Raw genomic sequence first — 26112 nt, 5'->3', positions numbered from 1 at the left:
TACCTTTTCGTAGCGTCTTGTCCTAGACTCATAGACTCACTCTGTATTTTCACAGTCTGAGCAGTCTGACAACTCCTTTAGTTTTGTTGTTTCCTTTCCAGAAGAACCAGCTTTATGGCTCTGGAAAGGTCATTAGAGTTAGAGGTAAGGTAGTGCAATAGAAAAAGGATTTGGTTTGAAGAAAACTAGGTTCAGATCCCTCCCCCACTGATTAGCAGTTCAGTTCCCTAGTTGACTCCATTTACTTAACCTCTCAAACCTTTGAATAGCTTCCTAGCAGGGTTCTTGAAAGGAAAAGAAATAATATATAAAGCCTTCAGCACAGTGTCAAGCATAAAGTAGGTGCTCAAAAATTGGAAATTTTATTATACTTAATGACATCCTGATTTGGTTTGGTAAAGAAGGAAAGATCTAGACCTGTGGTGGCGCAGTGGATAAAGCAAGAAGGAAAGATCTGTCCCCAGACCAGGACCTCCCTCGTGTATTTCACATTTAAAATTCCAACTTCCTACTGGACATATAACTAAAATTTTTCTAAATTATCATGATCAAAAAGACCTCTTTATTTTTCTTTCCTTTTCTGTTCTGCCTCCAATTCCATCCTGATGGAAGTTAATGTTTCATTCTCTACATGCCCAAGTCAGGAACCTGTTGGTTCTGCCTTGGTTTTTCAAGTTCTGCCTTTCTCTATCCTAATTTCTACCATCCTAAGGTACAGTACTTCATAATCTTTCACCTGAGCTGTTCTTATCTGATCTTGCTGCTCTTCGCCTCCTCACGTTTCTTACATCTTCATCCTCCCTTTTCTCCCCCTCCTCCTCACACAGCCTCCATACTGCTTTCAGAGTTGTTTTGCTAAAAATTCTTTTTTTAAACCAATATTTCTTTTTTTAAAAAAATATATATTTATTTTATTTTTTTACAGAGACAGAGAGAGAGTCAGAGAGAGGGATAGATAGGGACAGATAAACAGGAACGGAGAGAGATGAGAAGCATCAAACATCAGTTTTTCATTGCGACACCTTAGTTGTTCATTGATTGCTTTCTCATATGTGCCTTGACCGTGGGGCTACAGCAGACTGAGTAACCCCTTGCTTAAGCCAGTGACCTTGGGTCCAAGCTGGCGACCTTGGGGTCTCGAACCTGGGTCCTCTGCATCCCAGTCCAATGCTCTATCCACTGCGCCACCGCCTGGAAAGGCTAAACCAATATTTCTTGAATAGCTACTATGTAGAAGGCACTGTGCAGACATTGAGTATACAGGTGAAAACAAAATGAGACCATTCTTTCCAAATGAAAATCACCGACTAGTAATGGAGATAGATACTAAAAACAAGTAAATCAGAACAATGTGCTATGAGAAAGAATAGCAGGATCATATTGGGTGGTCAGAGAAAGCAGTTCTTTTTTTTTTTTTTTATACATTTTTATTAATGTTAATGGGATGACATTAATAATTCAGGGTACATATTTTCAAAGAAAACATGTCTAGGTTATCTTGTCGTTAAATTATGTTGCATACCCCTCGCCCAGAGTCAGATTGTCCTCCGTCACCCTCTATCTAGTTTTCTTTGTGCCCCTCCCCCTCCCCCTAACTCTCTCCCTCCCTCCCTCCTGCGTCCTCCCTCCCCCCACCCCTGGTAACCACCACACTCTTGTCCATGTCTCTTAGTCTCGTTTTTATGTTCCACCAATGTATGGAATCATGTAGTTCTTGGTTTTTTCTGATTTACTTATTTCACTCCGTATAATGTTATCAAGATCCCACCATTTTGGAAAGCAGTTCTTAAAACTTGAATACTTGAGCTACTATGAAGAATGAGGAGTTAGCTAAGCAAAGAGCAGGATATTGTTTTTCCTGGCTGAGGGTACAGCATGAGCAGAAACCTTGAGGTGGGAGAGATAAATATGTTTTAGAAGTGAAGTGCTTGGGCATAGAGATGGACAGGATATGCGGATGAGAAGGCGGTATAAAGGACTTCCAGGTTTCTAGTATGAGCAATTACTGGGTTAATAGTGGGGCCATTTACCAAAACAGAAAGATTAGGGGTAGGACAGGTTGGAGCAGGGGGTGGAATCATGTTAAGTTTGTCAAGTCTGAGAATATGAAGAAAAAAAAAAAAAAAAGTAGTTATGTCAGTCCCTTTTCTGGTTCCCCATTTTCTATAAAATCTGTTCCAAATTCTATCTTGGCTTATAAAGTCCTTAAGTGGTTGGACTTTTGATTCTAACTTACCGTTCTAGCTTCTTTCTCAGTGTCCCTTCATTACTCTGCTAAGCCATAATGAAATTCTTACTGTTCTCAAAAGAACCTTTGAGCCTGACCTGTGGTGGCGCAGTGGATAAAGCGTCGACCTAGAAATGCTGAGGTCGCCGGTTCGAAACCCTGGGCTTACCTGGTCAAGGCACATATGGGAGTTGATGCTTCCAGCTCCTTCCCCCTGTCTCTCTTTCCTCTCTCTCTGACTCTCTCTCTCTCCTCTCTAAAATGAATAAATAATAAAAAATAAAAAATAAAAAGAACCTTTGTATATATTATTCTGGATTAAATATCTCTGGCCGAAGCCTTTTCATCCTTCAAAGCCTATTGTGAATATTATTATTCTTAGAGTCTTCTCCAACTTCTCTAGTTCTAAGTTTGGGTCTCAGGCCTTTTTACTGTCGTTGGGTTAATACCTCAGTTACAGTACTTACCACATTGTATTAGAATTTCTTCTTACATATTTGGACACGTTTCACTAAACCATGAGCTACGTGAGCACACATAGTAAAGCTTACTGTTTTTGTGTTCCCAGGTTCTAGCATACAGGGTACATAGGAGCTGCTCAGAAAATGAATGAGTGGATATTGTTTGTTCATAAGCAGTCTAACTCCACCCCTGAATTGTGATGAGTGTTCTTTGCTTCCATAGGGTTCAGATACTACTTTTATCATATTAAATTGACATTAAATTGTCTTACATATGTGTCCTAAAGACAGACTGAATGTTTTTTTCTTTGTCTTCCTAGTGTCTAATATGATGCTTAACTTCCAATCAGGAAAATGCCATTAGATCATAGTTTCATTATGAAATACCTCACCAGTAATGCCCTTGGTAGATGGGCATTATGGGGGCTGGAGGCAGTAGGAAGGAAGATCAGTATTATTATCAACATAACTAAATGCTACCTTGCTGTTCTTGATTTTAAAAAGTTATATATAAATATGCTCAAAATAAAATCATAAAATCCAGTGGTTTTTTGTTTTAAATAGCTGTGGAGATAAGATTGCGAAATCCAGTGACACTTTTCCAGGGTTCATCTTACCTGACCTCTTAGCAGCATTTGACATTGTGTTTTTTTTTTAATCTTATTTTTATTAATTTTAATGCAGTGACATTGATAAATCAGAGTACATATGTTCCGAGAAAACATCTCCAGATTATTCTGACATTTGATTATGTTGCATACCCCTCACCCAAAGTCAAATTGTCTTCCGTCACCTTCTATCTGGTTTTCTTTGTGCCCCTCCCCTCCCCCCATCCCCCCTCTCTCCTTTCTTGCCCCAGCAGCATTTGACATTGCTGACCACCTTATTTCCTTCTTTTTGAAATGTTCTTCACTTCCAGGATACCATACACCATAACCAGCACCTTGATACTGTCACTGTTTTATTTTAGAAGTTGTTGATTTCTTGGATTACTAAATTTTTTAATTCCTCAAGGCTTAGTCTTAGGCTTTTTTCTCTTACTCTATTTGCTTTCCCTAGGTAATTTCATCTGTATGTTGAAGCTTCCCAGGTTTATATTTCCTAAATATACAAAATGGGCAAAAGTAGGTCTATAGTTATTCATATGGGAAGTAATACAATAATTAATAAATAATAATACAAGAATAAATTGTGTGTTTTATGTACTCACTACTATAAACTTACTTTTGTCCCACCTACCCTGTATAAATATTTCCAACTCCTCTCATGGATGTCTCAAAGGTACCTCATATTCCCATGTTCAAGGTCAAACACGTGGGAACCTCAAAAGTACCAAATGCAGAAAAGTACCAAAGGTTTTGAAGAGTGATTTATTACCCTTCATAAAGTTAATTTCCAGCATTGTTCCCCTCCCCAAAATATTGTATTTTGTTTAGCAGGAATTTTTTCTATACTAATCATTTCTAAATAATTGATAATATATTTAAGTAAATAGAAATTGGCTATATTACTGTAACAATAAACCCTTACTGAGCTACTATATATTATATGCTAGGTACTTTGTTTAATTCTCATAACAACCCTTGAGTTAGGTAATACTAGTGAAAAGTAATAGCCTGTAATGATTATAAGTGTAGACTCTTAGTCAGGACTTTCCAGATTCCTATCCCAGATGCCAGTCCTACCATTTATTAGCTGTGTGACCTCAGGTAATTTACTGATCTGGGCCTCAGTTTCTTCATCTATAAAACAGAGATGATAATATTTATCTGCTGAGAACATTTTTAGGAGTTAAAGAATTAATATGTGAAGACCTTTGTAAAATGCCAGGCACCTGTTATGATAAGCACTGCATACATGTTAATAATATTATTATCTTAGGTTTACAAACTAGGAAACTGAACCTTAGTGAAGTTGGTCCAAGTCTCACAGCTATTAAATGATACACCAGGAGACAAACATAGACAGTCTGACTCCAGAACTCCCTTAACTAGCCCTGGCTGTTTGGCTCAGTGTAGAGCATTGGCCCAGCATGTAGAAGTCCCAGGTTCAATTCCCAGTCAGGCACACAGGAGAAGTGACCATCTGCTTCTCCACCCCTCTCCCTCTCCCTTCTCTCTCTATATCTCTCTCTCCCACTCCCTCAGCCATTGCTTGGTTGGAACAAGTTAGCCCCAGGCTCTGAGGATGGTTTCCTGGCCTTGCCTCAAGTGCTAAAATAGAGCAGCAGCCCCAGATGGGCAGAGCATCACCTGGTAGGCAGCTTGCTGGGTGCATCCCGGTTGGTGCGCATGCAGGAGTCTGTCTCTCTGTCTGTCTCCCCACTTCTCACTTAAGAAAAAAATTAAGAACTTCCTTAATCACTCTATTTTATTTTATTTCAACTAATAATTTGTCTCATCTTTCTCACAGGCAGACTCCATATTAATGGTTTCATTGTGATCATAAGAATACTGTATGTAGCCTGACCAGGTGGTGGCACAGTGGATAAAGCGTTGGGCTGGGACGTGGAGGCCCCAGGTTCGAGACCCCGAGGTCGACGCCGCCAGCTTGAGCGCAGGCTCATCGGGTTTGAGAAAGGCTCACCAGCTTGAGTCCAAGGTCACTGGCTCGAGCAAAGGGTCACTCAGTCTGCTCTAGCTCCTAGGTCAAGGCACATATGAGAAATCAATCAATGAACAACTAAGGTGTCACAACAAAAAACTAATGATTGATGCTTCTCATCTCTCTCCCTTCCTGTCTGTCTATCCCTATCTGTCCCTCTCTTTGACTCTCTCTGTCACCAAAAAAAAAAAGAACATTCAGTGCTCAAACCTGGTGTTTAAAATGCTGAAGATCTAAAATATTAGGTAAAAGCTCATTTTATTATGATGTGAGAAGTAAAAAGATATACAGTACATCTTAATTCCATTATTCTATGTGCGCTGTTTGTTTTTCTATATTTCTTGTTAGCAGTTAAGTCACCAAAATTCCTAGAAAATGGAAGTACTTTTACATTACTCTTAAGTGTCTTTAGTTGTGATTTACACTCTGTTGTCTTTTTCTAAACATTTTCAGAATGACTTGGCAGCTCAGTAGCATGTCATATTCACATGGAATGTCTAAATAAATAATTTTTATATTTTAGAATTGATATCTCTTTAGAAACTAGTGATTTGTCCATTTTTAAAAGTCTAAAATGTTTCTATTTCCCAAGTTTTCCTTTTAATTTTCATTTTATTAGCTGCTTTTTTAATAGGAACTTTGATTTTAGTATTTTGGTGTCTTTGTATTAGAGTCTGTATGTAGTTGAATTTAGTTTGTATAAGCTTTAATCTCTGAGTCTCATTTAGACCTTTAGTTTAAAAGCACATCTGGTTACCATTTACAACTTCTTTTTTTTTTTTTTCTGTATTTTTCTAAAGTTGGAAACGAGGAGGCAGTCAGACAGACTCCCGCATGTGCCCGACCAGGATCCACTGGCATGCCCACCAGGGGGCGATGCTCTGCCCATCTGGGGCGTCGCTCTGTTGCAACCAGAGCCATTCTAGCAGAGGCCATGGAGCCATCCTCAGCGCCCGAGCCAACTTTGCTCCAGTGGAGCCTTGGCTGCGGGAGGGGAAGAGAGAGACAGAGAGGAAGGAGAGGGGGAGGGGTGGAGAAGCAGATGGGCGCTTCTCCTGTGTGCCCTGGCCAGGAATCGAACCCGGGATTCCTGCACACCAGGCCGACGCTCTACCACTGAGCCAACCAGCCAGGGCCCATTTACAACTTCTATAGATGATTTGTGTTCCGTGTGTCCCCCCCCCCATACTTGTTACTTCTTTTTTCTATAATTGATTTTTTAAATTCTTATTTATGGCAAAAAAAAAATTTCTTTGTATTAAGACGGTATAAAAGCAGAAAGTCCTGTAGCCTTTGAATTTAGCAGGAAGGAGTTCTTGAGGAAGAGTGAGCTTTGAAAAGCCAGAATCATTTAGGAGGGAAGAGTCTGTTTTTACCTTGTTTTTTGGAACTGAATTCTGTGTATTTACTCTTGTGGGAACAAATACACTTAACATAGTGTTTCTATTAGTTCAGATTCTCTCAATGTGACAATAAAATGCCACTGAAACTGGCTTAAATGTGGAAAAGATTTATTGGTTTGTGTAAACTGGTCCAGGATAAGTGTGGCTTCAAGAATGGCTCCACCCAAGGCTCAAACAGTGTCACCAAGACTCTACTTCTGTACATTTCTCAGCCTTGCTTTCTCAGTGTTGGCTTTATTCTCTAGCCCTACATGAGCAAAAGATAGCTTCAAGCCATGCAGCCCCTAACTCTTCACAGTGTCATGTATATCTGGAAAGAGTAACCATCGTTATCCTAGAAGACCCAGCAAAAGCCTCACTGTATCTTATTGGCTCAGTCAGACTGGGGGGAAATATGAAGCTCTGACTGGGACTGAGCCATATGCCCAGCCATCAAGTTTCAGGGCGTAGTCAACTCCACCAGATACATAATAAACTATTTCCAAAAATAGAATTGAAGATACCATTATACCACAGGAAGGCTGAATGTTTGCTGGGCAGCAGAAAGTAGATGTCCTTAACACTTGATAGTGGTTTCCTTTTCCATTTTAAGGGTTAGCACTTAACTAGGACTTAACTAGAAAAGACTTTTTTTTTTCTGTTTTTGTTTGTTTGTTTGTTTTTAGTACTTAGTGCTGATTTGGAGTTTGTATGAATTCTCTTCCAAATTACTGTTTTAAAGCAATATATAAATGGGAATTGCTAGGACTTTTCACCTCTGAAGATCAGTATAAAATTTGGTGCTGCTTCAACAAATACCATAATATTAATTTTCCTATTAGCTGTAGTAGTCAAATTTGCTGATAGTTCTATAATATAAGGCAGTGTTTTTACAGGTTACCATGTTTTTCTAGGTTAACACTTTAACACCTTAAGCAAACTGGGCTTTTGGACCAAGAAATTTATAAAGAACCATGAGATCTAAGGTTCTGTTCTCAGGGTCTTAGGAGAGATGGGGTAGGGGTAAAGGGTGATGAGGGGATACCCTTTGTGCATTGATTTCTATGACTGGTTTTAATCTGAAAATTAAAGCTCAATTTTTACTGAAAAGGAAAATAAGATACCTCTTGTGGGGTTATTCTTCCTAACAAAAATATAAAATGAAGTAGAAAATGATACTTCTATTTTAGTCTAATATAGATATAATCATTTAGATAGCTTCTTCTATTTTTATGTTATATTAATATTTATGAATGAGTATGTCTGTCCATTCCTATAAGAATTTAACAATATTAGCAGTTGTGGGCTGTATTCTACATCTTTTTGAATCAGCAATGTATTTATTTGCTTGTTTTATAGAGAGTGGTTTATTTAAAGTGGACCTTCAAAACCGCAATGTGACTTGGAAAATTTATAAATAGTATAAATTTTTACTGAAGAACATTTTCATAATCAGCAAAAATGGAATAATATGAATTACTAAGAATTTAAATCTTTTTAAAGTAGTAAGAATAAATTAAAACCTATTTTAATTGCATTTTATTGAGATATTACTTATATGAAAAAGAAGCCAAATTAGTATGAACAAATAAGATCTGAATTTAAGGTATTTTGAGCCTAGTATGTTTCCATTGAATGTCAAGGGTGTATTAAAGTGCATGCATTTTATTTCTCTATAAAAGATTATTCTAACAGTAAGTTTAAGTCATTTTAACAATTTATTACTGTCTAAAAATTTCCTTTGACTTCACATTTTGTTCTGAATGTCTTGGTTTCTTTCCTCCACCTACACAATGTTGAAGGAAAGTAAAGCAAGAGTTGCAAAGTAACACAGTAAATTTGAGAACTCTGGCTTTCTTATTCCAAAACAAAATAAACCCTTATTATAACATTGCTTTTTCCTAATACCAAAAAAAAAAAAAAGAGTTTGGCGAGTGTTCAGTAAATGTATGAATAACCTGATTTAGCTAGCATGAATAGGAAGCTTTGCTATTTGTCCTTGTAGATACTTGGCTCAGTGAACACAGTGATGGACTCTATGGTCAAAGGTATAAAAAAAAAAGTAATAGCAACAACCCCACAAAACACATACATTCAGTGAAGCTTTCCCTGGATCTTGTTCCATCAAAGTAGTAACTTTTCTTTGGAGCCTTCCAGTACCTATGATCTTTTGCTTTAATATAGTACCTGTCCTATACTGATTTGATTTGGCTTGATTGATTTATACCTTTTTTTTTTCATAACTGTAAGTGAATGAGTGATGGTATAGGGAATCATATCTTTTGGATTAGTTTGAATACTCCCATAACTTCTGGCATTGTAGTGAATGCTTAGTAACATTCATTGGGTTAGTAATTGCATTATTAGTGACTCTAGATGCACAAAACTAAAAGTAAGGAATCTGTAGCTGTCAGTTTAAAAATTGCTCCAATACCTAAATTAATTAAACTGCAAGGGAAGCCCACAGTTGCTATGTTAGTAAAAGAAGTCATTAATAAACAGTTACTGGAAAGTGCTAATCTGGAACATTGGAAGAAGGGTAGTTCTTCATAATCTTGTGGAGAGATATCTAGTAAACTAGAAGAATTAGGTTTTTAAAACTATTTTTAGTTATTTAGCCAAGTAGAACTATAAACAAATATTTCCCTTTATAATAAAGTGAAAAAACGTAAGTAAATATGTAGCCAGTCTGTCAGAAGTAAGGGTGGCCTGGATGTGACTGGCATCTGAGGTGGTGGGACTGAGCCTTTAACTTATAGAATCTGAGCTAAGTCCAAGTAGTGTCAGAATTGAACTGAATTGTTGGACACCCAGTTTGGGCTAGAGAATTGATTAATTGATTGTAGTGAGAGAAAATATCCCTCAGTTGCATTTGTTGAAAGGGATGTAAGGTGTCAGCAAAAACATTAAGCAGAAACCCATGTCTACAATTAAAGTTAGATTGAAACAGAATATGAAATTTAAAATTCCAACCCTAATTGTGAATTTTGTGTTTTTCTGGTACAAAAAGCAGTTGGTTTTGAGAAGTTTTCAGCTCTGTGAAAACTTATATATCTTATAGAGTGTTCAGATGATTCTCTCAGTTTCTCTGGTTCTAGAAGAAATAGAAGTTATAATATCTAGAATTTTTAAACTTATGTAAGTTCTAAAGCTGCATAAGTTTTTCTGATCTTTTGTTCTTCAGAAAATCAGTATTTGATTTCCAGGTGTCTGCCAGCATCCAGTGATCTTGAGTTTATGGTAGGTATTTTTTAAATGTGATTAATGCTTTATTTATTTTAACAGCTCTATTGAGATATAATTTATATACCACACAGTTTACCCACTTAAAGTATACATGTCAGTGATTTTTAGTATAGTCACAGAGTTGTACATCTATCATCACAATTTTAAAACATTTTTATCACGTGAAAAAAAACTATAACCTTTAGCTGTCACTTCCCAATCTCCCCCGTTCCTTCCCCCTATGCAACCACTGATCTTACTTTCTGGATATTTCATAGAAATGGAATCACACAATATATAATCCTTTGTGACTGACTTCTTTCACTTAGCATGTTTTCAAAGTTCATCCATATTGTTGCATATATCAGTATTTTATTTCTTTTTTACCAAATAATATTTCATTATATTGATATACTACATTTCATTTATTCATTCATCAGTGATGGACATTTGAGTTGTTTCCACTTTTTTGGCTTTTATGAATAATGTGCACTATGTACATTAGTGCACAAATCTTTGTGTAAACGTGTTTTATTTCACCTGAGAGTGGAATTCCTGGGTTATACAGTAACTTTATGTTTAATCTTTTGAGGGACCACCAAATTGCTGTACAAAGTGACCACCATTTTACTTTCCTACCTCAGGATTCCAGCTTTTCCACATCCTTGCCAATACTCGTCATTATCTATCTTTTTAAAATTATTATTATAGACATCCTAGGTGGTGTGAAGTGGCATCTCATTGTAGTTTTGATTTACATTTCCCTAATGGCTAATGATCAGTTGAATATTTTTTCATGTACTTTTTGGCTATTTGTATTTTTTGTTTGTTTGTAGAAATGTCTGTTCAGATTCTTTACCAATTTTTTTTTTCTTGTAGGAGAGACAGAGTCAGAGAGAGGGACAGATAGGGACAGACAGACAGGAAGGGAGAGAAATGAGAAACATCAATTCTTCGTTGAGGTTTCTTATTTGTTCATTGATTGCTTTCTCATTCCACTTTACATCTACCCACCATTTTGGATTCGAAGCCGCAGCTTGATATTGACATTTTATTGACGTAGTTTGACTATTCCTATACGTCTCTATCTACTGATGAGGTTCATACTCTTTTAGTATTAACTAGTACAACTGACTTCCAATCAGTTAGATTCGGTAGTAAGTCCAAAAAAGAGTAATTAACGTAGTGATTTCTATCTCCATCAACACCCTACTAGTAACCCTACTAGTAATTATTGCATTCTGACTCCCCCAGACCAATACATATGCAGAAAAATCTAGTCCCTATGAATGCAGGTTTGATCCTATAGGATCTGCGCGGCTTCCCTTCTCCATAAAATTTTTCCTAGTAGCCATTACCTTCTTATTGTTCGACCTAGAAATCGCCCTTCTCCTACCCCTCCCCTGAGCAACCCAAACCAACAATCTCTCCATCATACTCATCATATCTCTATTTCTCATTTCCCTCTTAGCCATTAGCCTAGCCTATAAATGATCACAAGAAGGATTAGAATGAGCTGAGTAATGATAGTTAGTTTAAAGTAAAACAAGTGATTTCGACTCACTAAACTATGGCCTTACCCATAACTATTAAATGTCCTTGACCTACGTGAACACAATACTAGCCTTCACAATCTCCCTAGTCGGCCTATTAATATACCGTTCCCACATAATATCCTCACTATTATGTCTAGAGGGCAGACCGGGGGGCTACAGCAGACCAAGTGAACCCTTGCTCGAGCCAGTGACCTTGGGCTCAAGCTGGTGAGCTTTGCTCAAATCCGATGAGCCTGCGTTCAAGCTGGCAACCTCGGGGTCTCGAACCTGGGTCCTCCGCATCCCAGTCCGACGCTCTGTCCACTGCACCACCGTCTGGTCAGACTCTTTACCAGTTTTTAATTGGGTAATTTATTTTTTATTATTTAGTTGCAAAAGTTCTTTATGTATTTGTATCTAGATATAAATATATCTGTATCGGGTGATTTGAACTTATTTTTTCCCATTCTGTGGGTCATCTATGACACTACTTTTTTTTCCCTTTTATTAAACTTTTATATTTCCATTATAGTTTATATTCCATATTATTTTGTATTAGTTTCAGGTGTACAGACTAGTGGTTAGACACTCATAACCTTACAAAGTGTTCCAATATTTCCAGTACTCATCTGGCATCATACATAGTCATTACAGTATTGTTGACTATATTCGCTATGCTGTACTTTACATCTCCATGACTGTTTTGTAACTACCAGTTTGTACTTAATCCCTTCCCTGTTTTCACCCAGTTGCTCTACCCCCCTTATTAGTCTGTTTCAATTTTGTTTGTTCATTTTATTCTTTAGATTCTTCATATAAGTGAAATCAGATGGTATTTGTCTTTCTCTGGCTTATTTCACTTAGCTTAATACCTTCTAGGTCCATCTATACTGTCACAAATGGTGAGATTTCTTTTTTTATGGCTGAGTAATATTTCATTGTATATATATATATATAACAGTTTTTTATCCACTCAGCAGTTGATGGGCACTTGGGTTGCTTCCATATCTTAGCTATTGTAAATAATGCTACAATAATATAAGGGTTCGTATATTCTTTCAAATTAGTTGTTTGGGGTTTCTGTGGGTATATATACCCAGAAGTGGAATTGCTGAGTCATAAGGCAGTTGCATTTTTATTTATTTTATTTTATTTTCATTTTTGAGAGAGGAAGTGGGAGCAGAGAAAAGTATCAATTCATTCCACTTAGTTGTGCCATTGATTGTTTCTCATATGTGCCCTGATGGGAGCTCAAACCAGTGACTGTAGGGGTCAAGCTGGCAACATTGGGATTGAGCCAGCACTCTTGGGAACCAGCTGATGACTCCATGATTAAGCCAACAACCTTAGGATCAAACCAGTGACCTCAGCACTATCCACTATGCCACCAGCCAGGTTGCATTTTTAATTTTTTGAGGAACCTCCATACTGTTTTCCACAGTGGCTACACCAGTCTGCACTCCCACCAACAATGCAGGAGGGCTTCACATCCTTGCCAACACTTGTTGTTTGTTGATTTATTGATTATAGCCATTCTAACAGTCATGAGGTGATATCTCATGTGGTTTTAATTTGCATTTCTCTGATGATTAGTGGCATTGAGTATATTTTTATGTCTGTTGCTCATCTGTCCTCTTTGAAGAAATATCTATTTGGGTCCCCTGTGTAGCAATACTTTTGCTATTTAGATTTCTTTATTTTGTTTAAGGAGACTTCCAGGTTAGGATAGACCGCAAAGGGGTGGGGGGTGTGGGCAGCCAATTCAGGGAGGCATGCCCTATCTTGTGAGCAAAAAGAAACAAATCTCCATGATATGTTAATTCATTGCTTTTATTTGTCTAATTTTCAGCCTTTTCTTTATGGTATAAAATTGTAACAACACACAGCAGAGAATAGAGCTAGAGGTGAAGATTTGGCCATCTCATGTGATAGTACTTACATAACGAGAGGTATTGAGTTACTTGTTGGCTAACTGCTCTCTTCTTTAGCGTTCGTGGTATTGCCTCTAAAATTAATGAAACTAATAGAGAAGTCAAAAAGATCTATTAACGAGCTCTACTACTTAGCCCAATGACTTTCATCAAATAACATCCTCTCTGGAGTTAGATTTTTTTCTCATCTGTAAAATGAGGGAATTGAAAGGAAAATTGAGCAAGTTGAACAGGATATTCTCTAAGGTTCTTTCCAGCTTTAAAATGTTACTATATCATATAGTAAACCAGTGATATTGTTTTTTCTGTGTCCTACCCCTAACAAGGAAGAATTATGCTTTGTTGAAAAATCCTACACTGGTAGTGTACATTTTCCTCAAAAGGAGTGGGTGAGTAAAAAGCTGGGCACATGTAGATATTCAGAAAAGAATTATTATGGTATAACAAATGCCATATATGTGAGTTTGCCTTAAGTGTTAGAGAAACATGACCTAAGTGTCACCAGTGAGGTGCAACTAAAGGATGTCATAATTTACACACCTGCTGTGGGTGTGGCTAGAAGCAAAGAGACTGAGGAATGAGTGCTTCATTGCTTCCTTAGAAGTGTTCAGAGATCATTAGAGAAGAAGCACGTTCTAGGCTATCATTTGTGTCCAAGGGGTGAAATCAAAACCTAGGCTACTACAACTAAAGAAGAAAAATAGGACCATACAAAAAGGAAAAAAAAAAACTGAAAAGACCTAGAAATTGTGAGGTAAGTGCACTTTGTCTTGTTAGTGTTTTTTTTTTTTCTGGAATAAGTTTTAAACATTTCAGGGTGTTGGAAGTCTATCATTGGTCCCTGACCTCAACTGAGATAATTGCCAGAAGTTCAGGCATTATAGATGAAAATAAGGAAGTTTTGAGACACCTGTAAGTCAGGCCAGATACTTAAGAGTGGGCAAAAGGTCATTTAGTTTCAGGTTCATTTGTCAAAGTTGGTAACTTTGATTCCCATCAACCAAGAAAGCTAACTAAAGTTTTTCTGTATTTGACTGGCCTTCCTGGTGTTATTAATCAACTATCAGTGTAAATAAAGCATATGTGAAAAGAAAAAAGAAAAAAAAAGTTCTTTAAAAATAAAATCAGTATTCAGATTGGGAAAGAAAAGCCTAAAAATTTAATTTTATTCCTTTTCTCCCTTATGAATATGGGAATTTTCCCTATTATAAAAATAGTTCACATACTCACACAATATAGAGGTTTTGTTTTTAATGTCTTAGTGCTTTTTAAGAAAAATATATTTCCTCAGGAGATTATTTTATATAAACATAGAGCTTGCTATAGATAAGGAGTTTTTATACACTTAATGCTCTTCTTAATCACTAAGGTAGATCATGATCATAGTATATGAGCTATTGGTATCTTGGTTGCCCTAGGAGTTAGAAATACACTCCCATAATTAGTATAGAATCAATATGTTGATTGAAAGAATTACAAGTCCTCGGGTTTTGTTGTGGCATAGTCACAATTACATTCTGTTTAGTATGAGTATTGGACCTGTCATGCCCGGCTTCTTGAGCAGTTTCATCAGAGTAGAATCACATGACCCAGGCAGGCTCACCAAATAGCAGAATCTTAAAATATGCCCAGATCATTTGTATAGATATGTTTCCTGGACTGGATGTATATCTACATTGGACAAAAGCAGGATACCTGAGCAGATTTATGTCACAGTAACCTGCTTGGGCCTTTGCCAGCAGAAACATTATGCAGATTCACTGAACAACCTCAGGGGATGGGACACAGTTGTGGAATGCTGGGAAACAACAGAATTAAACTTCTTGCTATAGAGTAAAGGGTGGTTCATCTTGTGGCAAGGTGTTAGGTGACACGGTATTAGACTTAGGATCACCAAAAGCGTTTTTATATAAGTGAGATTGGCTCCTAGACTCAAGTTGAATATCAGTTTAATGGGTAGCAATTTTCAACCAGTGTGCTGCCAAATTTTTAGAACATACAATACTTGACTATTTAGTCAGGGGCAGTGACTTCTTTTCCCTTTGTCAAATAAAAAATGACAACAGCCAACACAAAAATAACCATCTGGTATGAATGCCCTATCTTGGACCGTAAATATATAGGTCATATAATAGAGTTGCATCTTACTGGTCACATTGCATTATAAGGTTACATCTGATTCGTTTAATTCTTGGTACCAGAAATCCTTATATACAAGTACAGGGGGTCCTTAGGTTTACGACATTAGTTCCATTCCTCCAACAGTGATATAACCCGAATTTTGGTGTAAGTCGAAACACACCCTAGCCTAAGTCACTTACCTATCCTAACCACCTTTTAAAATCATAATTTAGAACATAGAAACACAGCTAAGCCACAGAAAAAAGAAAAACGACAAAGATACTGTACACTACTGTATTAGCAGGAAAAATGACCAAAAAATGAGTGTAAAAAGAATTTCTTACCTTTATTCCTGTGATTGGCTTGCACACTGGAAGGGGCATTGCAGGATGGGAGAGAGTGACCTATAGGGAGGAGGAAGCTGGAGAGGCAGGAGAACCTGCAGGAGATGTTTCATCTCAAGAAGCAGCTGATGTAGAAGGTATAGGATCTGTTGCAGGTCTCTCTACCCTCTTGAAAAATTGTTCCAGGCTAGTCTGGAACTAGTTCGCTCAAATAGTCTGTAAGTACGACGCTAATGGTGGAAGCTGAAACACTCAGGTCTCAATTTTTTTAAGTTCTTATGGGAGTGAGTGTCATAAACTCAAAACATTGTATGTCAAGATGGTCATAATCCAAGGACCCCTATATAGACACCTGATTTTTTTTTTTTAAAAGTCACTTAGGAGTGAAAAGGGTAATTACTACTATTACTATATATTTTTGGGTAAATCAGTCAAAATTATGCTTTTTCTTTTCTCAAATTAACAAAAAAATATATTTTAGGTGTGCAGAAGTGCAGAATTTTAATAATTAGTTTATGTGTACTATATAATTTTAAAAGTTAAAAAATACCAGAAAACTGCTGGTATAGGTGGTTTGCATATGTCACTTATTGAACAAGTATGACCTAGTATTTACTCTTGTGACTTAATTTAGCATGTTTTTTAAAAAAATTTTAAATGTGATTAAGCACAAAGGAAGTTCAACTTTGTGTAGAGAAGTAAACTATTTCCTTGCACAACCATTCACCATAAGAAAACATATCTTGCAAAAGAATGAAACTTGACTATAGTTTGTCCCCTGCACAAAAATTAATTCAAAATGGATCAAAGACTTAAAAAAATAAGATCTGAAACAATAAACTACATAAAAGAAAACATAGACACTAAACTTATGGTCCTTGGCCATAGAGAACATTTTATAAATTTGACCCCAAAGGCAAGGAAAGTACAGTGGTCCCTCATCTATCACAGGGGTTTGGTTTCAGACCCCCCTGCAATAGGCAAAATTCACAAAGTAGCAGCCTTATATTTATTTTATTATATATATATATATATATATATATAAAGGCTTTATAAAACCTCCCCACACTTATAAACCTTTCCCACACTTATTTTGCTTATTTTACTGCAAAGATAATTAAAATAATAAATATATAAAAATACCTATATGCTGCAAAATCCTACAATACAGCAAAAAATCTGCAATACAAAATTGGATATATACAATTTAAAAATTCATGATACAATGAGATTGCGAAAAGTGAACCATGATATGGTGAGGGACGACTGTAAAGACAAAAATAAATGAATGGGATTTTATCAAACTAAAAAGCTGCACAGCAAAAGAAACCAACAACAAAACAAAAAGGCAGCCAACTAAATGGGAGATGATATGTACAAACAATAACTCTGATAAGGAGTTAATAGTCAAAATATATAAAGACTTCACAAAGCTTAGCAACAAACAAGCAAACAATCCAATTAAAAAAATGGGAAGAGGACCTGAACAGACAGTTATCCCAAGAAGACATGAAAATGGCTAACAAATGTATGAAAAGGTGCTCATCTTCACTAGCTATTAGAGAAATGCAAATAAAAACTACAATGAGATACCACCCCACTCCCATTAAATTGACTGTTATCAGTAAGACAGGTAATAACAAGTGTTGGAAAGGCTATGGAGAAAAGGAACCCTCATTCACTGCTGGTGGGAATGTAAGCTGGTACAGCCATTATGGAAGACAGTATGGCAGGTCCTCAAAAAATTAAAAATAAAATTACCATATGACCCATCAATCCCTTTACTGGGTATCTACCCAAAAACTCAAAAAAAAATTGGTACACAAAGATACATGCACTCCCATGTTCATTGCAGCATTATCCACAGTGGCCATAGAAACAACCAAAGTGTCCCTTGGTAGAGGATTGGATAAAGATGTGGTACATATATATAATGGAATACTACTCAGCCATAAGAAGATGACACATTGCCATTTATGACAATGTGGATGGACCTGGAGAACTTTATACTAAGTGAAATGAGTAAATCAGAAAAAGCCAGGAATTACATGATTTCACACACAGGTGGGATATAAAACAGACTCATGAACATAGACAACAGTGAAGTGGTTACCAGGGGAAGGGGAATAAAGAGAGACAAATACACGGTGATGGAAAATGATTTAACTTTGGGTGGTGGACACACAATGCAATCAACAGTTCAAATGCTGTGGAGATGTTCACCTAAAACCTGTCTACTCTTATTGATCAGTGTCACCCATTAACTTTAATTTCTTAATAAAACAAGAGGGATTCCAAGATGATAACAGAGTAGGCAGACATTTCAACTGCCACCTCCCAGGACAAATCGGATTACAACCTAATTTAAGAACTATCATCTTGAAAAACCAATTTTGGACTAAATGAAGAGGAGTCTATAACCAGGGATCACAGAAGAAGCCACAACAAGACTGATAGGAAGGGCGGAGATGGGGAAAGAGCTGCCCTGCTTCCAGGGGCAAGCGGTGGTAGAGGGTCTGGAAGGACTCGAACTGCAGAGAGGTTCACCCAGAGAGGGGAGGGTCCTCAGCCCCACACCCGGAGCCCCAGCCTAGAGCCCCAGAGCCTGGAAGAGGCGCCCACACAGCATTTTGTGGTGAAAAGAGCCAAAGTTTCTGTCTGTGAGAAAGAGATGGGAGTTCTCAGAGATGCAGGCTCCATCTTAAAGGGCCAGTGCAGAAAGTCTCATTCACAGCCCTTACCCAGTGCTATAGCAGAGAAGAGCTGAGAGGATTACAGATGCATGAGGAGAATGTAAAGTTGGTGGTCCAGGGAGAGACACTGTGGGGGATGGCCACCAGAACCCCTGTGCTGAGTCATTCTCCAGTACTTCAGTTGCCATCTTTCTTGGGTGAAGCAGTCGCCTCTGTGTGGTATCAGCCTGAGGAAAAGCAACTGCCCCGCCCTTGGGAGTCTCTCCAGTCCAACCCATGGAGACTGGGTTGTTCTACAAAGCCAGGAAGGAGGGGGCCTGTCAATGACTCCGTTTTTTTGCATTGAGACTGAAGATTTCCCCTGCATGCTCCGGAGTCAATGACTGATGCTTCTACCTCACACAGTATTCAGTAAAAACTGTCCTGACTGCAGGCAGACCACTGCGCTGGGTCTCAGAGGCCATACCCACTGAACTGGTGACCACACACTACTGAGGTCTGTGAAAAAAGTCTAGACAGACTGACACTTGAAGCTGAGGAGTGGAGCCGTACCCACCACCCTTCCTAATCTCTGAATTGCCACAGGTTCTAGACTCTACCAGAGGTTTTCTTCAGTAGCTTAGCCCAACAAGCAGACAGAGGCTGAAGGAGGCTGGACTCAGGGAACCTTGGCCTTTTGTGGACCTTCCCCCAGACCTAGTGTGCGTAAAATCCAGCCTAGGTGCACAGCTTGGTAGTTCCACATACACCTGGGCAGAGCAGAAGCAGCCACAAACTCAAGAAGGTTGCTGAGGGTCAGTCACGGGCAGCGTCTCCCACTGGTCTGTGCCAGGTTCACTCCAGGGAGGCCCAGGACTGGCACATCCAGTGGCCATCTGCAGAGAACATTGGTTCAGGACCTAACAACCCTTGCTAGAGTGGTATCCTAAGGAAGGGTTCCTCACACCTGGCCCAGCTGAGGTGAGTTCCACTTTCTGTGATCAGCACCAGAACAGTGGCTCATGTGCATTAGATAGAGTGGAGCTTACAGTCAGCCGATAGTCTTCTCCATTGCACTAGATTCCACAGGGAAGGGAGAGGGCTTGGAGCATGGACATTTAAAGTGTGGGTCCCCATAAGCCTATTGTTGGTTCTGGTTGAGGGGATTAGCCACTTTCAAGGGGGGTCACAGTTAGCCCAGGGAGAAGACTCCCAGTCTTCCTCCCTGAGACTAGGGTCTTACCAGCTGTAAGAACTTTTGCAGAGAGGACTGTCAGCCCCACTTGATCTGAACCCGCTGCTCACCTTGCTGGGGAGAAGTAAAATTTGAGTAGCCAGCAGTGGCTGAGGGATTAGGCTCTGAAGTAGGGACCACTTACCCTGTACTGAGCTCATGACCAAGAGACCCCTAAAGTAGGGGGTCCCACTAACATTGTATTCCCAACCTTAGCTGCCCTAACTCACCAAGCTTGCAACCTGTAGAGGGGTTGGTTTCCGGAGACCAGTCTGAGCCCACACTAAAGTCTTTCTACAAAAGACTTTGTGGGAAGACCAGGCAGCTGCAAGAGGAGATAGAGCAGCTGAAAGTGGATGAAAATCTTAAAGAGCTTGTGGCTGTTACAGAGCTGCTGTCATCTTTAAGCAGAAGGAAACTGATCCTTATACACAGATTGGTCCCTCCAACACTACCCAGACACAGGAAACTCAGACATAAACAGTGAAGAGAGCAGTAGCTCCAGACAGGAAACAATGGCAGGTTACAAACAATAGCTGATGCCAATCCAAGAAGACCTAGAACCAACAACCAGTAGTGGGTAGCAGACAGCACCAACCCTAGACTCACCTAATTACACAAGCAGCATGCCCAAAGGAGGAGTCCAGCAGGCACCAGACACTGTGGAGGATAAATGCTCCCAACAGTGCATACACTGCCCAGTATCTAATACATATGATTAAGGTTGATCCTTAGAGCCAGCCAGCCTGAAGGGGTAACCACACCCATGAAAGGACCAACTGCATTTAATACAACAGCAGGAAAAATACTACCCTCGAGAAGCATTCCTAGAGCAAGGAAATCAAGTGGCCTGGAGCCCATCTTCCTCATAAAGACACCACAACAAATTGCAAAGTCAGATAGCACTACCTAATTTAACACAGACAAAATGGGCAAAGAAATATGACCCAAATGAATCACCAAAAGAAATCCCCAGCAAAAGAACTAAGTGAAATGGAAGTAACCAAACTACCAGATGCAGAGTTTAAAATAATGATTTTTAGGATGCTCAAGGACCTTAGAGCAACAATGAATGGTCATAATGAGTACCTAAACAAAAGAGATAGCAAGGATCAAAAAGGACCTTGAAATCATAAAAAAGAACCAGACATGACAAATACAATATCAGAAATGAAGACTGCACTAGAAGGAATCAACAGCGGGTTGGATGAAGCAGAGGATCAAATCAGCAATTTAGAGGACAAGATAAACTAAAGCACAGAAGCAGAACAGCACAACAACAGGAGGCTCAAAAAGACAGGAAATTCTAAGATATCTCGGTGACAACATGAAAGAAACAACATCCACATCAGAAGCGTTTCTGAAGGAGAAGGGAACGAACAAGGGATGGAAAACCTGTTTGAAGAAATCACAGCTGAAAATTTCCCTAAATAGATGAAGGAAAGAGTCACACAAGTTTAAGAAGCAAAGAATCCCATTAAAGAAGAAACCAAGGAGGCCTACACCAATCATAATTAATAATAGACAAAGAAAGAATACTAAAAGCTGCAAGGAAAAGCAGTTAATTACCTACAGAGGAGCCCCCATCAGGATGACATCCGACTTCTCAACAGAAACACTTGAGGCCAGAAGGGATTGACAAAAAAGATTCAAATTTATACAAAACAAGAACCTCCAACCAACACTACTGCATCCAGCAAGGCTATCATTTACAGTTGAAGGAGAAATAAAAAGCTTCCCAAACAATGAAAGAATCAAGGGTCTGACAAGGTGGTGGCTCAGTGGATAGACTGTTGGACCGGGATGTGGAGGACCCTGGTTTGAAACACCGAGGTCACCAGCTGAGTGTGGGCTCATCTGGTTTGAGCAAGGCTCACCAGCATAAGCCCAAATTTGCTGGCTTGAGCAAGGAGTAATTTGGTCTGCTGTAATCCCCCAGTCAAGGCACATATGAGAAAGCAATCAATGAACAACTATGATACTACAATGAAGAATTGATACTTCTCATCTCTCTCCCTTCCTATCTGCCCCTGTCTCTCTCTCTCTATGTCATGAAAAAAAAATGAAGTTTATTACAACCAAGCTAGTACTGCAAGATATGTTAAGGGGCCTGCTGTAAGAAGAACAAAGGAAAAAGAAATCAAGAGAAAGAGGATTGTAGATTTAAAAAATAAAATGGCAATAAATAAGACATCAATAATAACCTTAAATGTAAATGGATTAAATGCTCCATTCAAAAGACATAGGGTAGCTGCATGGATAAGAAAACGGGACTGTACATATGCTGTCTACAAGAGACTCACCTCAGAACAAAAGATCCACATAGATTAAAAAGTAAAGGGATGGAGCCTGACCAGGCAGTGGCGCAGTGGATAGAGTGTCAGACTAGGATGCGGAGGACCCAGGTTCGAGACCCCGAGGTCGCCAGCTTGAGTGCGGGCTCATCTGGCTTGAGCAAAAGCTCACCAGCTTGGACCCAAGGTCGCTGCCTCAAGCAAGGGGTTACTCGGTCTGCTGAAGGCCCGCGGTCAAGACACATGTGAGAAACAAATCAATGAACAACTAAGGTGTCAAAATGAAAAACTGATAAATTGATGCTTCTCATCTCTCTCCATTCCTGTCTGTTCCTATCTATCCCTCTCTCTGACTCTATCTCTGTCCCTGAATAAATAAATAAATAAATAAATAAATAGAAAGATGCTGCTTTAAAAAAAAGTAAAGGGGCCTGACCTGTGGTTAGAGCATTGACATGGAAACGCTGAGGTTGCCGGTTCAAGACCCTGGGCTTGCCTGGTCAAGGCACATATGGGAGTTGATGCTTCCTGCTCCTCCCCCCTTCTGTCTCTCTCTCTCTCCCCTCTCTATAATGAATAAATAAAATCTTTGAAAAAAAATAATCTAAGCTTGTTTTTTAAAAAAAAAAAAAAAGGGGACGGAAAAAGTATACTGCTCACAAAAATTAGGACATCAGGGAACATGCAGATACTCTAGTACTTTCAGCCTTTTGTATAGCACATTTTCATCAATGAAATAAAGTTGGTTTTGCATCTCATTTGCATAATCAACTTTCTTTGACTTATCGTTTGCTTTTCTGATGTTTTTGTTTAATAAAAAAAAAAATCAAATGCTTTTTTATTGCTTCATATCCATTTTGAAATACCCCCTAATTTTTGTGAGCAGTATATTTCATGCAATACTTATATCTGACAAAGTAGCCTTTAAAACAAAGGTTGTACTAAGGGATAAAGGAGTTTACTACTAATGGTAAAGGGAGTAATCCAACAGGAGATTAGAACCATTGTAAATATTTATGCATCTACATAATATAGGAGCACCTAAATATATAAAGCAGATTTTGGTGGACGTAAAGGGCAAGATAACAGCACTACCGTAAAGGTAGGGGATTTTAATACCCCACTAACATCAATGGATAGATCTCCAGACAGAAAATTAACAAAGAAACAGTGGCCTTAAGTGACACACTAGATCAACTAGATTTAATTGGTATCTTCAAAACCTTTTAACCCAGAGCGGCAAAATATACATTATTTTTAAATGTTCATGGTATATTATCTAGGATAGACCACATGTTAGGACACAAAACGAGTCTCAGTAAATTTAAGAAGATTGAGATGATATCAAGCATCTTCTCTGTTCACAATGGCATGAAACTACAATAGAAAATCAACTACGATAGAAAAACTGAAAAACATTCAAACACTTGGTGGCTAAATAGCATGCTATTAAATAATAAATGGGTTAACAATGAGATCAAGGAAGAAACCAAGAATTTCCTTGAAACAAATGAAAATGAACATACAACAAATCAAAATCTGTGGGACACAGCAAAAGCAGTCCTGAGAGGGAAGTTTATAGTATTACAGGCATTCCTTAAGAAGCAAGAAAAAGCTCAAATAAACAACTTACCCCTGCACCTGAAAGAACTAGAAAAAGAACAACAAAGAAAGCCCAGAGGGAGTAGAAGAAAGGAAACAATAAAGATCAGAATGGAAATAAATGCCATGGAGGCTAAAAAAAAATACAAACGATAAACCAAGAGCTGGTTCTTTGAAAAGAAAAACAAGATTGACAAACCTTTAACCAGACTGATCAAGAAAAATAGAGGATTCAAATAAAATTAGAAAAGAGTGGAGAAGTAACAACTGACACTGCAGAAATACAAAGATTTGCAAGAAAATACTATGAAGACCTATATGCCAGAAAATTGAACAACCTAGATGAAATGGATAAATTCCTAGACACATATAATCTTTCAAAACTTAGTTGGGAGAATCAAAAAAACCTAAACAAACCGATTAGAACAAATGAAATTGAAACAGTTATGAAAAACTCCCAGCAAACAAAACTGCTGGACCGGATGGGTTCACAGATGAATTCTACCAACAATTCAAAGAAGAACTAACACCTATCCTTCTCAAGCTATTTCAAAAAATTCAAGAGGAGGGAGGACATCCAAGCTCATTTTATGAGGCAAGCAGTATCCTCATTCCAAAACCAGGTAAAGACACTACAAAGAAAGAAAACTATAGGCAACATCCATGATGAACATAGATGCTAAAATTCTCAACAAAATATTAGCAAACCGGATCCAGGGATACATCAGATAGATCATACATCATAATTAAGTGGGATTCGTTCCAGGGAGGCAAGGCTGATACAATATTTGCAAATCGATAAATATGATTCATCACATAAAAAGAAGAATAAGGGGCCCTGGCCGGTTGGCTCAGCGGTAGAGCGTCGGCCTAGCGTGCGGAGGACCCGGGTTCGATTTCCGGCCAGGGCACACAGGAGAAGCGCCCATTTGCTTCTCCACCCCTCCGCCGTGCTTTCCTCTCTGTCTCTCTCGTCCCCTCCCGCAGCCAAGGCTCCATTGGAGCAAAGATGGCCCGGGCGCTGGGGATGGCTCTGTGGCCTCTGCCCCAGGCGCTAGAGTGGCTCTGGTCGCAACATGGCGATGCCCAGGATGGGCAGAGCATCACCCCCTGGTGGGCAGAGCTTCGCCCCTGGTGGGCGTGCCGGGTGGATCCCGGTCGGGCGCATGCGGGAGTCTGTCTGACTGTCTCTCCCTGTTTCCAGCTTCAGAAAAATGAAAAGAAAAAAAAAAAAAAAGAAGGATAAGGGGATCCTCAAACCCCTCAGCAAGTTCTTCTGAGCATGGCTTTTAAGATACCTAGAGACAGAAAAAGCCCAATAGAGATCAGGTGATCTACCAGCTTTTAGGATACGACCTTAAAGGCTCCAATGCCCCACAGGGGTCTCATAGGATTCCATCTGGGTCCTGCTTCAATAGTGAATAGGAAGGTCATTGACTAAAAAGCCTGCCAGGCTTATATGCCATTGCTGTGAGGAAAAGGGGATACTGGAAGGTAGGCTTCCCCCTCGCTCCTCTAGGGTTCAGTCTCTTCCAACCCTGCTCCAGCCACCTATGACCTAACCTTGCCCAGAATGCTGGGATTTGCCCCTGAAAGCTGAAGGTGCCCAGGGCCGTCGGCCCTATCTACGACACTGTGGACGAGCCTAGGGTATTTCTTCCAAGAAGCAGGTAAACTGATCTCACTTACACAAGGGCCACTTAACTATGTCTTGCCTGAATAGTCAGGTTTTTTATTCTTCCCTCGAAGATCTCCGTTGTGGGTGTTGATAGTCCTATTTTCTGCTGCTTTGTTTAATATATAGTGTTTCCTTTATTCCTCCTACCTCAATGCCCCACTCATATTTCAGGCTGGGACCTACTCCTAATTTAGAACTCTCTTTCCCCCTTTTGCCAACTTCTGTTATAAATTTACCTTTGCCACCCAGCTTAGTGTATCCCAAGGTTCTTTTTACCATGCCACAGTCGCAGAGCTCCAGGGAAAAGCAACCTGGTCTCATCTCTCCAGGCAGAGGAGAACAGAAGCTCCATCTCCACACATGCTGCAGATGGCTTTTTTTTTTTTTTTTTTTTTTTTTTGTATTTTTCCGAAGTTGGAAACGGGGAGGCAGTCAGACAGACTCCCGCATGCGCCCAACCGGGATCCACCCGGCATGCCCACCAGGGGGCGATGCTCTGCCCATCTTGGGGTGTCACTCTGCCGCAATCAGAGCCATTCTAGTGCCTGAGGCAGAGGCCACAGAGCCATCCTCAGTGCCCGGGCAAACTTTGCTCCAGTGGAGCTTTGGCTGTGGGAGGGGAAGAGAAAGACAGAGAAGAAAGAGAGGGGAAGGGGTGGAGAAACAGATGGGCGCTTCTCCTGTGTGCCCTGACTGGGAATCGAACTTGGGACTGCTGCACACCAGGCCGACGCTCTACCACTGAGCCAACTGGCCAGGGCCAGCTTTTTCAGTCTACCTGAATCACTACCAGCTAGAACCA

At 39.2% G+C, this 26112-nt stretch overlaps 1 protein-coding gene across 3 annotated transcripts in view; it reads left to right on the top strand.

Moving 5' to 3' along the window:
* The window catches only part of PELI1 (pellino E3 ubiquitin protein ligase 1), a 1042993-nt gene that overhangs the window by 979149 nt on the left and 37732 nt on the right, over nucleotides 1-26112 (top strand). Inside the window, exon 1 of one of the 3 annotated variants that reach the window (XM_066267254.1) lies at nucleotides 14036-14119. The exons of the other annotated variants lie outside the window; for them this stretch is intronic. The gene's annotated coding sequence lies outside the window, so the exon portion shown is untranslated. Of the gene's footprint in view, nucleotides 1-14035; nucleotides 14120-26112 lie in introns of those variants that run through there. 3 annotated transcript variants of the gene reach the window in all.

This window comes from Saccopteryx bilineata, chromosome 3 (assembly GCF_036850765.1).
Source record: "Saccopteryx bilineata isolate mSacBil1 chromosome 3, mSacBil1_pri_phased_curated, whole genome shotgun sequence".
Lineage (NCBI taxonomy): Eukaryota > Metazoa > Chordata > Mammalia > Chiroptera > Emballonuridae > Saccopteryx > Saccopteryx bilineata.
This window is presented reverse-complemented; position numbering and strand designations above follow the sequence as displayed.